This window comes from Myotis nattereri, assembly GCF_964212035.1.
Source record: "Myotis nattereri genome assembly, chromosome: 17".
Classification (NCBI taxonomy): Eukaryota; Metazoa; Chordata; class Mammalia; order Chiroptera; family Vespertilionidae; genus Myotis; species Myotis nattereri.
The window spans coordinates 11,838,950-11,852,144 of NC_138092.1; the positions used below are offsets into that span (position 1 = coordinate 11,838,950).

Genomic DNA, 13,195 nt, shown 5'->3' on the forward strand with positions numbered 1-13,195 from the left:
AACTAGAGAACAACTTCAGCCAGTTGTTCGCTTCAAAGCTCAGATCCATTTTAGGCTGGCCTCTCAGGTGAACTCACACATTGATGGTAGGTGTATCTTGAGACATAAATAACATAGTTACATTTTCCTCTATTCTCATATAATACAATATAGTAGATTTAATATATTATCAGATTAAGCATTTCAGTTAGGATTTGAAATAACTGTAGCATATAATATCACACATTGTTTCCTATAATTTCTTTTAAAAAATACAATCTTAAAACTGACTAAAGAGAGGGTGAGAGGACTAAGATTGCCCTGAGTTATGTTTATTTGGCTGTAGTAATTACTCTCTTATTCCTGAATCGCAAGTAATCATCTTATTAAGCCTACTTACAGAGGTAGTGTATGTAAGGAGTAACACATGCTCATTTTCAAATCAATGTTTTAGAGTAAATAAAACTTTTGTAGCAAAATAGAAACCATATTTTAGGGGCAGTGAATGGAACCACATCATTGAGGATCTGAAGGTGGGGTTCTTTGATCCACACACTACATATCCTGGAGAAGAAAGAACAATTTATAACACTAATTGAGCATTTATTCCTTTGCTTTTTCTCCTTCCTTCTCTCCCTCCTCCTCCTCCTACTCCATGTAACCACTTGGTTTTAGGCATTTCCTTAGCTTTCCTTTCCATTCGGTCTCTGGTAATGACTCACTTGATATCCTGCCCCAAGCATGCTTGATACCTCTTTTTATACTCTCTTTTTGATAGCTAAAAATTATGTTTTTAAGCAAAATTTTATTTACAAGAAGTTTATGTTAGCCATCATAAAATCCACAGTACTTAGTCAATGTTTCTTAAAATTTCTGAAGTAATGGATATTTCCACCAAAGTAAGGTTTATTTCCCCAGACTTTCTGCTATTATTTATTGTATTTGGCTTCTCTACAATCATCTAAAGAATTACGAACTCCATGAAGCACTCACTATGTCCTGCTGTCAATGAAGCATGGTAAGGTTACATTTTTAAAAAATGTAAGCAGGTCAGAGCAGGTATATCTTCATTTCCAGTCAGCCCCTGTCCTTTCAGGACTACTGTCTCCTCTCATCTCTTCTCCCCAAGTCTCCTTCATCTGTTCTTCTATGTTTATTTATTTTTTATTGCAATTGCTTTATTAACTCAAAGGAATGTCACAATGGCTCAGTGCACTTAGGTATAATCTTGTAAGTGTTCAATTTGCCAGCCTTATTTATACATTTTCGTAGGTCTACTTGTGACACTCAAGCACACTTTGGCACAGAGTTCTTTATTGTCATGCTTCTCTTTTGCAGTGACTCATATCCACAGTATGTGGTTTTTGTAAAAAAAACCAAACAAACCAAAAAAAAAAACCTTTATCTTTGACATCACCCCAAAGAAATCCATTGGGGTGAGGTAGTAGTGATCGTGGTGGCCATCCAATGGCCCTGGTCGACCTATTCACCTGTTGGGTAATCGTTCATTAAGAAACTAGCACACTTTTATGGCGTAGTGTAGGGGAGCTCCATCTTGTAGAGAGAAGAAGTCATCATTATGCTGTCTCTGTAATTGTGGTGAAACAGTGTCCCTCAGCATGTTAAGACACGGGTCATGTGTAACAGTGTGTATGGAAAAAATAGGTCCAGGTATCCTTTACAAGAAAGACCCAATGCTGTCTTATGACCTACAAAATTTGTATGTAAGGAGGAAAGCTCTAGGAAATTAGGTTATAATGAATTCCTTATTATCTTTTCAAATAAAAATATAGTAAATGTCTGGCTATCCAAAATAACTGAGGGTCCAGGGTTTGCTTGCCTTTCTGTCTGATAAGCAAACCTCTGGGCTTTCAGTGCTACTGCATAAATGAATCAACTTTTAAAAAATATTGATGTCAGAACTATGGGAATGTATATAATTGTCATCTAAGATCTCACAGATTTTTAAAATGCTTATTTCTAGAACTTTGGCTCTTCATCAAAGGTTTTCTGTAGCAAATGTCTAAAAATCCTCTCATAGAGCATAGACGCATATAAAAGCAACACCAAATCCTAAACCAAGTAGTCTTCCTTCTACCTTTTTAAGATCCCTGGTACTCAGAAAATGTGCCTTAGATGCTTTCCACCTTTCTTTCTAAAAATGGCCCATTCAGTAATGTACCTTTGGAAGACACAGAAGTCTGCTGGCAATAGTGATTTCCCATCCTGTCACAGTGTCTGTTACGAAGGGAACTACCTGGGATCTGTAATTCTAGTAACACTTACTGGGTGCTCCCTATGTGCCAGATGGTCTAAGTGTTTTATGGAACTAAACTTTTTAGTCCTCATAATAACCCTTTGAGTTGGGGGCTTTTTTCCTCATATTTCACAGATATGGAAACAGATTTCCCCAAAGTCCCATAACGTACCCAAGGTTCCATAGCTAGTAAGTATCCAAATGAGGCCCCATTCCCCACTGATAATGTATTGGTTAAAAGAGCTGTTGGCGGTAGTTCTGTGATCTCACTGGTATGGATGTGGTTGTTTATAGGCAGAATTAAACAATAATAATATAATTAATAGTCATATAAAAATAATTGTTCTCATGTAAAGTTTACCTTTTATTGTGTTGCAGTGGTAAGCCATTGAAGTATCTAAAATGGGTGGGGGACGTCTGGCCTGTGGATGGTATGAGGCCCAGGAAATCATTTGGTCTGGCCCTGCCAAGGCATTTGTAATGAGTTAATTAAATGTTTGAACAAATATAGCAGGCTAATTTTTAAGTTGATAATTTTGAATGGCCCGCGAATGATGTTATAAATATCCAAATGGCCCTTTGCAGAAAAAAGGTTCCCCACCCCTGATCTAAAACAAGAACGTAATATGATCAGATTCACATTTGAAATAGGGGCAGGCCATTAGGTAGAAAGAACCCTGGAAGCTCTAGCAGTAAGATCCAGAAAATGAGAGTCTGAACTGAAACATTGTTTTAGGGAAGAAGAGGAAGAAAACCAATAATAAGCTGACTCTGCATTGGCTGAGAGGATGTATAAAAGGAAAGCCATAGGAATATAGAACTGGTTCACGGCTGCATGAGTTGAAGGAAAGATAGTGCTCCAGACCATCATTTCCCCGGCTGTTCTAAGTGAGTGTGGCAAAGGGCCAGGACTCTCCTGCCACAGTATGTTTGGTTATAGGCTTCTGCTATTACTGCATCCGAAGGCCACAGAATGGGTCTTCCTTGCATCTTGCACCTTCTTGAACTCTTGAGCAGCTCAGTATTTCATTGATGTCCCCCAAATAAAAAATGTTGTCTGTTTTTGTTTGTTTTTTTTGTCGTTTTTCTACGGGTTCAAAAGAGGGATATTATTTATTTGTTTATTTTATCTTTAAATATAGAAAAGACAAAGATATTTAAATGTCACTGGGAAGGATTCATTTGTAAGAGAGGCTGAAGTATACATGATGAGAAGGAAAAATCAGGTGTGTAACTTTCCTAAACTAGTGAGAAAATAATATCCATGAATAAAAGTAGAGGGCTTGACATTAGGATAAATGATACCTTTTCTAACGTATTAGAAGGGGAAAATGAGAGGATAGTCACAGATCTAAGTAATGCAAGAATTTATTAATAGGGAGTTGAGGGGGTATCTATTTGATGAGTTCTTATTCCATGAAATAGGTGTCAGAACAACTATTAAGGAGTGGTACAGGGCTTAAAATTTTGAGATGAGGAAGCTGCTTATTCTACTTAAATTTTAATTTTTTACCTAGTAAATATAGTTTGGGATCTATAAAGATGCATACAAATAATCCTATATAATAAAAGCCTAATATGCAAATTGACAGAACGGCTGAACGACCAGTTGCTATGATGTGCACTGACCACCAGCAGGCAGATGCTCAATTCAGTAGCTGCCCACAGGCCCCAGGTCAGCCAAGGCAGGTGCCAGCGGGGGCCTCCCGATCACCCCGCCAGTCACCCCACAGGTAGGCCCTAATCGCTGGCCAGGCCTAGGGACCCTACCCATGCATGAATTTCGTGTATCAGGCCTCTAGTGGTAAAATACAAAGATTTCCAAAAATTAAGACCAGAGGAACAAAAACAACATAAATTTTGGCTATGAGCCCTGAACCTCAGATCTGGCTCTTAACTTCCTGGCTGCCAAAAGGGAGATATAGATACTAGTAAGTTGCTTGAAGGTTTTACTGATTTTTAGAATGTATAGATATTTTTAAATAATTTTTTTATTTTAGATTTACAGAAAAGCTACCAAAATAGTATAGAAAATTCTCATATGTCCTGCACTCCATTTTCCAATAATTAAAATCTTACATTAAATGTATGGCACATTTGTCACAACTAATAAACCAATATTACTACATAATATTAACTAAAGTCTATATTTAGATTTCCTTACTTTTTACAAAGAAAAAGTTACTAATATACGTTTTTGCTCCAGGATCCCAGTGAGGATACACTCCATTACATTGAGTTATGTTTGCATGGGCTGCTCTAGACTATGACAGTTCCTCATACTTCTTTTTGCTGACTGTAACAATTTCGAGGAGTACTGGTCAGGTATTTGTTAGAATGTTCTTTATTTTGGATTTGTTTAATGTTGAGTGGGGAATATCTATATAAGTCATTTGGAATTCTCCTGTACAGGATATTTGCCTAGTCTTCATTTAAGATATACTGTATATTATAAATAGAATGGATGTGCCTTTAATACTCAAAAATTATGAAAATTAATTACTAGTATGGATTATAACTGTAGTTAATCCCTTCTAAGCCAGGCATTTCTATAGTCCCTTGGAGATTTAGTATCTTCCTATGCAACGTGAGAGATTTGGACCATGCTAGTTGGCCTTCACCTCACTTTCTAGCCTGGGGTTTTTGATGACCTGAGAGAAAGCCCAAGACTGACCTCCAGTGGCAATCCGTGCTGCTGTCCAAGAAATAAATGCCTATTTGTTGACTTGAGATAAGCTGGAACCAGATAGTTAAGAAAAAGTAACACTCACTGCAAGGCAGTTTCTAGTTTATTTATTATTTAATTGTAGTTAGTAAGTCTCAACCTAGAGATGTTTCTTTTAAGAAGTTACCCCAAAATATATTTTTTTCTGTTCTTCTGAAATTTGAGCCACTTGAAAAACTGTCTTCATCATTGTATATAGATAAGTGTAATTCTGGATATAACCATTTCATGAATGTCTCTTCTGCTTAAGTAATTTCTTCATAATAATTCAGTAGAATTTTTTGAAGTCATTTTAGTTTTTCTAAAATATTTTCTGAAGTTAATTTCCCCTTTTTTTGTTTTTCCCCCAAGGCTTTCTCTCCTCATAGAACCATATTCACATAAATTCTAAGAGACTTTTGCCCCATTAATCTCAGAAGATGTTTGTGAACCTTTGGAACTTGTGTGTATACCTATAGGGAAAAATTCTCTAATAATATTTTTAGCATTCTCCAGGGGATGGATCTAAGTTTTCTAGGATCTAAAATTGGTCTCTTTTTTTTTAAAGAATGCAAATTACAAATACAAAGTTTGGTTCAAGGCCTTGAAAAGAAATGTCCTATGCAAGCAAGAGGCTTTGAAGCTGAAATTTCTTACTAACAGTATGTCTCTTTCAACCAGACTTGGATTGAAACTGACATTACCACTATATTAGTTTTCTATTGCTGCTCTAACCCATTACCACAAATTTAATAGCTTAGAACAAACATAAGTTATTATCTTTAATTTCTTTAGGTCAGAAATTTGATACAAGTATCTAACATGACTAAAATTAGGGTGTGAGCAGGGCTCCATGTGTTTCTGGAGGTCTTAGGGAAGAATCCATTTACTTGCTTTTTCTGGCTTCTGGAAGCCTCCTCTATCCCATGGCTCATGGTCTACTCCCTCCATCTTCAATGCCAACACTGGTGGGTCAAGTCCTTATTGCATCCCATCCCTATGACCTTCCTTCTGTCATTGTATCTATCTCTAACCATAGCAAGAAAGTTTTCAGCTTTTAAGAACTCATATGATTTGCCTCAGCAGGGTTTGGTGGCTGTAAAAAAAAAAAAATGAAACTAGACCACCTTCTTATACCATACACAAAAATAAACTCAAAATGGATTGAAGACTTAAGTGTTAGACTCAAAACCATAAAAATCCTAGAAAAAAACATAGGCAATAAAATCTTGAGCATTTCTCATAACAATATTGTTTCTGACATATCACCTCAGTCAAGGAAAATAAAAGATAAAATAAGCAAATGGGACGATATCACACAGCAAAGGAAACCATCAATAATATGAAGAGACGACCCACTGAATGGGAGAACATATAATGATACACCTGATAAGAGTTTAATGTAAAAAATGTATAAGGAACTTAATAAAACTCAACAACAAAACAAAAAAATAATCCAATTAAGAAGTGGGCAAAGGACCTGAATAGAAACTTCTCTGAAGAAGACACACAGATGGTCAAAAGACATATGAAAGGATGCTCAACATCACTAATCATCAGAGAAATGGAAATTAAAACTACAATAAGATATAACCTCACACCTGTCAGAATGGTTATCATCAATAAATCAACAAATAGGTGTCAAGGATGTGGAGAAAAGGGAACCATTGTGGAAAACAGTATAGAGTTACCTCAAAAAATTAAAACTGGAACTGCCTAATAACCCAGCAATTCCACTTTTGAAAATAAATCCAAAGAAACCCAAAACACCAATCAGAAAGATGATATGCACCCCTAGGTTCACTGCAGCATTATTTATAATAGCCAAGATCTGGAAGCAGCCCAAATGCCCATCAATAGATGAGTGGATAGAAAAGCTGTGCACATTAACTCAATGAAATACTACTCAGCTGTGAAAAAGAAGGGAATCTTACCTTTTGCGACAGCATGGATGAACCTAGAGCAGTGATGGCGAACCTATGACACGCGTGTCAGAGGTGACACGCGAACTCATTTTTTTGGTTGATTTTTCTTTGTTAAATTGCATTTAAATATATAAAATAAATATCAAAAATATGTCTTTGTTTTACTATGGTTGCAAATATCAAAAAACTTCTATATGTGACACGACACCAGAGTTAAGTTTGGGTTTTTCAAAATGCTGACACGCCGAGCTCTAAAGGTTCGCCATCACTGACCTAGAGAGTATTATGCTAAGTGAAATATGCCAGTCACAGAAAGCCAAAGTGCCATATAATTTCACTTACATGTGGAATCTAATGAACAAAACGAACTAAGAAGCAAAATTGAAACAGACTCAGACAGAGGGTGTGATATAGGTGAAGGGATTAAGCAAAGAGGAAAAAAGACTCATAAACACAGACAACATTATAGTGATTGCCAAAAGGAAAGGGGTGTGGGTGGAGGTAGAAAAGGGTAATGGTAAGGTAAGTGGTGATGAAGGGAACTTGACTTGGGGTGGTAAGTACACCATATAACATTCAGGTGATATAGTATTGTACACCTGAAACCTGTATAATTTTATTAATGTCGCCCCAATAAATTGAACAATAAAAAACAAAGATCTCATGTGATGGGCCTAGCCGTGACACTGGGAAGACTAGATGCTGCAGTCACTGTTAGTGATCCTGGGGCCAGCTCTGTGGGACCAGGCCCTTAAAGATAACCACATGGCTGAAAATGGTAATGAAAAAAATGGCTCCTCTGGAGGCCAAAATCTGTCATCAAATTGAGTATTATTTTGGTGACTTCAATTTGCCATGGACAGGTTTATAAAGGAACAAATCAAACTGTATGAAGGCTGGGTGTCTTTGGAAATAATTATAAAATTCAATAGGTTAAACCATCTAACAACAGATTTTAACGTAATAGTGGAAGCATTGAGCAAATCAAAGGCAGAACTAATGGGAATAAGTGTGAAGATAAAACCAGAATCAGAATATCTCCAAATAAACCCCTCCCTGAAGTGACTGATAAGTATAAAAATGATGTAAAACCAGATCTGTTTATATTAAAGGCTTCCCTACTGATGCAACCCTAGAAGACATAAATGAATGGTTAGAAGAAAAAGGTCAAGTACTAAATATTCAGAAGGGAGACCATTGCAGAAAGCATTCAAGGGATCAGCATTTGCTAGGTTCGATAGCACTGAATCTGCTAAAAAATGTGAGGAGATCCCTGCACAAAAGTAGGAAGACACAGATCTACTGATACTTTTCAAGGAAGTTTACTTTGAAAAAGAAAAAAAGGAAAAAGAAAGCAAAATAAAGTTCAAACTAAATTATGAGCTAAAGAAGAGCAAGAAGAAAAAACAAAAGTTAACAGAATATGCTGAAATGAAAAGTCTGAAGAAAAGACTGGCTGATTGCTGAAATTTTCAGGGAACCTAGATTATCAGACCTATAGAGAAGATTTGCACATCCTTTTCTCACACCGTGGTGATATCAAATGGATAGACTTTGTCAGAGGAGCAAATGAGGGGATAATCCTATTTTAAAGAAAAAGCTAAGGAAGCACTGGATAAAACCAAAAATATAAACAAGGGTAACCTGCAATTAAGGAACAAAGAAACAACAGGAGAGTACTAGATGGAGATGTGGAAAAAGAAGCATTGAAAAAAATCATAGAAGATCAATAAGAATCCCTAAACAAATGGAAGTCAAAAGATTGCAGATTTAAAGGAAATGGAAAGGGAAATAAAGCTGCCCAGACCAGGTCTGCTAAAGGGAAAGTACAGTTTCAGGCAAGAAAACTAACTTGATAGTGATGAGTGAACGTGATGAAAATGGTGCATCTGGACCAATAAAAAGAGCAGAAGAAGAAACAAACCCCTTGCTTCAAAACAGTAGAAAACAAAATGATGCCAGAGACCCGTAGTTTAGTAAACAAGTTTTTTATTTTTTAAATTAGGTTTTCAGCTGCTTTTGTCTCTGGAGGCCTTTATTTTTTATTTTATTTTTTCTATATTTTATTGATTTTTTACAGAGAGGAAGGGAGAGGGATAGTGACTTAGAAACATCAGTGAGAGAGAAACATCGATCAGCTGCCTCCTGCACACTCCCTACTGGGGATGTGCCTGCAACCAAGGTACATGCCCTTGACCAGAGTTGAACCAGGGACCCTTCAGTCTGCAGGCCGATGCTCTATCCACTGAGCCAAACCGGTTAGGGCAAGGAGGCTTTTAAAAAGAAAACTGAATTAGGTCCACTTCAGTGTAGACCTGTAAGAAAGGAATTTTTTGTTGCTATTTAGCTTGTCTTTGTTATTCAAATGAGGATTTTTTTTAAATGTTCAGTATCATTTTAGATGATTCAAATATCAAAAGAAAAATTCTCGTACTAAATTGCCTTTGTAATATGAGAATGTATTGGTACAAACTAGCAAAATATATAATATATAAAAGGGGCGGGGATCCTCATGTGATTAGATTGAGCCCCACCCACATAACCCAACATAATCTTCCTATTTGAAGATCTGCAACCTTAATCACTTCTGGAAAATCCTTTATGCCATACAACGTAACATATTAACAGGATCTGGGGATCAGAATGTGGACTTCTTCAGGGGGCCATTATGCTGCCACACACAATGATATTGGAGATATGTCTTCTTTAGACTTAATAATAATGACCAATGGCATAGTCTTACTCAAAAAGCAAGCATTACGCTACCTACCAAAGACAACGCTAGGTGTCTCATCCGGAGTCACAAACAATACAACAAAAAGCCTCAGCGTATATATTAGTAAAAGACACAGTACAGAGAAAAGTGTTAGAGATTGCTTATTGTGTATCTTATTTCAATTTGGAGATTAGTGTTATGCTATTACAACAATTTGTCCCTGACCTAAAATAATTGTTTTTCTGAAATTTAAATTTTTCAAAACAAAAATGATTGCTGGCATTTTCTCAATTGTTTGTAAATCTCTTTAATGTATGATTTAATGAATGACAGCTAGATTCTCATATCTGGTACAATATTCAGTCTGTTCCAATATGCTACTTTAGTTGAAGTATAGGAAGAAAAATCCAGCTTCACACAGATATGTAAAGGGGGTATTTTAATAACCTTTAAGGTACTTGTAGGTGTTCTTTGATATATAAAAAACTTGAGATATGTCACTTTCTTTTTTTTTTTAATATATTTTATTGGTTTTTTACAGAAAGGAAGGGAGAGGGAGAGGGATCGAGAGTTAGAAACATCGATCAGCTGCCTCCTGCACACCTCCTTCTGGGGATGTGCCCGCAACCAAGGTACATGCCCTTGACCGGAATCAAACCCTTCAGTCCACAGGCCGACGCTCTATCCACTGAGCCAAACCGGTCAGGGCAAGTAGTTTCTTTTTTTTTAATCTACTTACAAATTATGTTTCCCAGAAATGTTAAGATTGATGAAAAGTTATGCCATTTTGAGTAGAAACAAATATGTTTTTGTTATTTTAGAACATTCTGTTTTTTAAACTTATTTCTCCTATTTGAACTACTTCCAGTAGTTTCATTTATCTAAAGAAATTTGGAAAGTAAATAATATCCACCCTCATTTTAAAATGAGAAAACATTGGAAATCAATTTTATTTATTTGTCTAAGGTTGACTAATTAACTTGATGTTCATTTTAAGTTGAATTACCAAGCATTCTGATTCTTAATTCCAGTGCTTTAGCTTTTAAAGGCTACTTTCATAGAAAATCTAGGGTAAATACCATGAAACCCTAGTAAAAGTCCAAAGTGTAGGCTTAATTTGTCTGGGACATTAAATAATCATCTTTCGGGCTTCAAATATGATTATATAGGCCCTGGCAAGGTAGCTCAGTTGGTTAGAGCATGTCCCAACGTGCCAAGGTTACAGGTTCCGTCTCTGGTCAGGGCACATACAAGGCTCAACCAATGACTGCGTGAATGGGTAGAACAGAAAATCAGTGTTTCTTTCTTTCTCTCCCCCCCTCCCTTCCCCTTTCCTCTCTATCTCTAAAGTAAATAAATAAATTATTAAAAAGTGATTATATAAATACTATTAGAGGTAGGGGAAATGCATGATAGTGGTCAAAGAGTACAAACTTCTGGTTAAAACATGAATGAGTTTTGGTAACCAAATGTACAACATGGAGTCTGTAGTTAACTTTGTATCGTGTACTTCAAAGTTGCTAAGGGAGGTTTTAAATGTTCTCAACACACACAAACTTAATAGTTAGGTGAGGTGATGGATGTGGTAACTAACCTTATTGTAATCATTTCATAATATGTGCATGTATCAAATCATCACATTGTACACAGTGCTATAGGTCTATTATATTTTCATAAAGCTGAAAAAATACTCTTAGATTAGCAATTGAAATGAATTATATTTACATTCTAACATTCTCAATCTCAGTTCCCTTAAAGTAGTATTCTATGAAAAATGAATTCATTTACTAGTAAACAGATTAAAGAAAAATTTTAAGAATAAGATATACATTTAGTTATAAAACCTCTTACTACTGCAAAAATACATAATAAGATTTTTGCAATAAGCTGAATGAATTTGTTACATAAAAATCTACAAATTGCCCTGGCGGTGTGGCTCAGCTAATTGGGTTTCGTTCTATACACCAGAAGATTGTTGGTTCTCCATCAGGGCACATGCCTGATCCCTGGTAGGGGGCATGCTTGAGGAAGCCCATTGATGTTCCGCTCTCACATGGATGTTTTTCTTTCTCTCCCTTCTCTCTAAAAATCAATAAAAATACATATTTTAAAAAATCTACAAATTAACTCCATATAAAATGCAATAAACATAAAATTATGGATATTTTATTAGCTGATTGCAATATGGTTGATTTTTGTCAGTGCTTGATTTGTGAGTAGTTTTGGCAAAAACTATACTATTGGGAAGAATTTTAGAGTGTATATCAATATATCTTAAAATTCTGAAGAATCAAATGTTATCGATAGTAGTGGTGATAATAATAGCAGTAGAAAAGATCAGGTACTATGCTCTTTTATTACATGCAATAGCTTATTTAATTCTTAAATAGCTCTGTTGGCAAGATACTGTTATTACTAAGAATAAATAGACCAAAAAAGGCTTTGGGTTTCGTAGTCCCTGCCACATATTTCTATGTCATGGGAGTAATTTCATTGCCTAAAACGGGTTTTTCACCTTCTAAGCAGTCTTTTAAGCAGTTTTCTGCTTTAGAACAGGAATTTTGTGGTAAATGTTTTGTTTTTTATTTTCTAAATTCATTTCTTAGCAGAATCTGACTTTAGTTTCTATTATAACACTAGTAAAATGGACTGGAAAGTCTCTTAGTCCTTATATAAACCTAATGTGTTTTTTTTTCTTTCTAGAAATAATGTACTCAGAGTATGGGTTTCATTAAATTTTTTCATAAAAACACAGATGGATGAAGGATAATATATGTAATGGATAATAATTTTAATTCTGCTGATTTTGGAGAGGGGCGGGGAGAGAGAGAGAGAGAGAGAGAGAGAGAGAGAGAGAGAGAGAGAGAAAGAGAAACATCATTTTGTTATTCCACTTATTTATACATTCATTGGTTGGATCTTGTGATTGAACCTTGCCATATTGGGATGATGCTCTAACCAACTGAGCTACTCAGAAAGGGCGATGTGTAAGAATTTTAGGAGTCTGTCTGAGGACTCAACATGATAAAGCTGATAATGATGATAATCATATAGTATATACTTATTAGTTAAGCATGGTAAGCACTCTTGGAGCATTATCTCGGTTCTTTCTCTAACCTCATAAAATATTCCTGATTTCCACAAGGGGAAACTGAGGCACTGATTCCCCCCAACCCCCTAAGATCATATAATGGTAAGTGATGAAGCCACGATTCCAACCCAGATCATATGTCTCAAGTGCTTGCTGTCTTTGCCATTAGACCAACAATCTGTATTTCTGATCCTGGTTTTACCACTTACCATTTGTGTGCTTGGGCATGTTTCTTAACTTCTTTAGACTTAGATTTTTCTCATCTTTAAAATACAAATAAGAGTAGCTGCTCTTAGCTTTTCATACCTTTTTTAGGGCACAAAAATCTTGGCTGCATTTTGGGGCTTGTGAGGATAAGTCTGGGAATAAAGGGCTCAGCGCAGTTCTTGGCACACAGAGTGCTCGGTAATAATGTCTGTGGCAGTGATGACACTGCAGTGAAGTCTCTTATTGAGTGCCCCAGTTCCTGCCGGTGGCGCTTACCGCTGCGCAGCACTACGAGATACCCTCCTAACTGACTCTG

General features: G+C 36.0%; 1 protein-coding gene across 1 annotated transcript in view; it reads left to right on the top strand.

The window, feature by feature from the left end:
• The window catches only part of VPS13B (vacuolar protein sorting 13 homolog B), a 610,900-nt gene that overhangs the window by 369,998 nt on the left and 227,707 nt on the right, over positions 1-13,195 (top strand). The window lies entirely within an intron of this gene.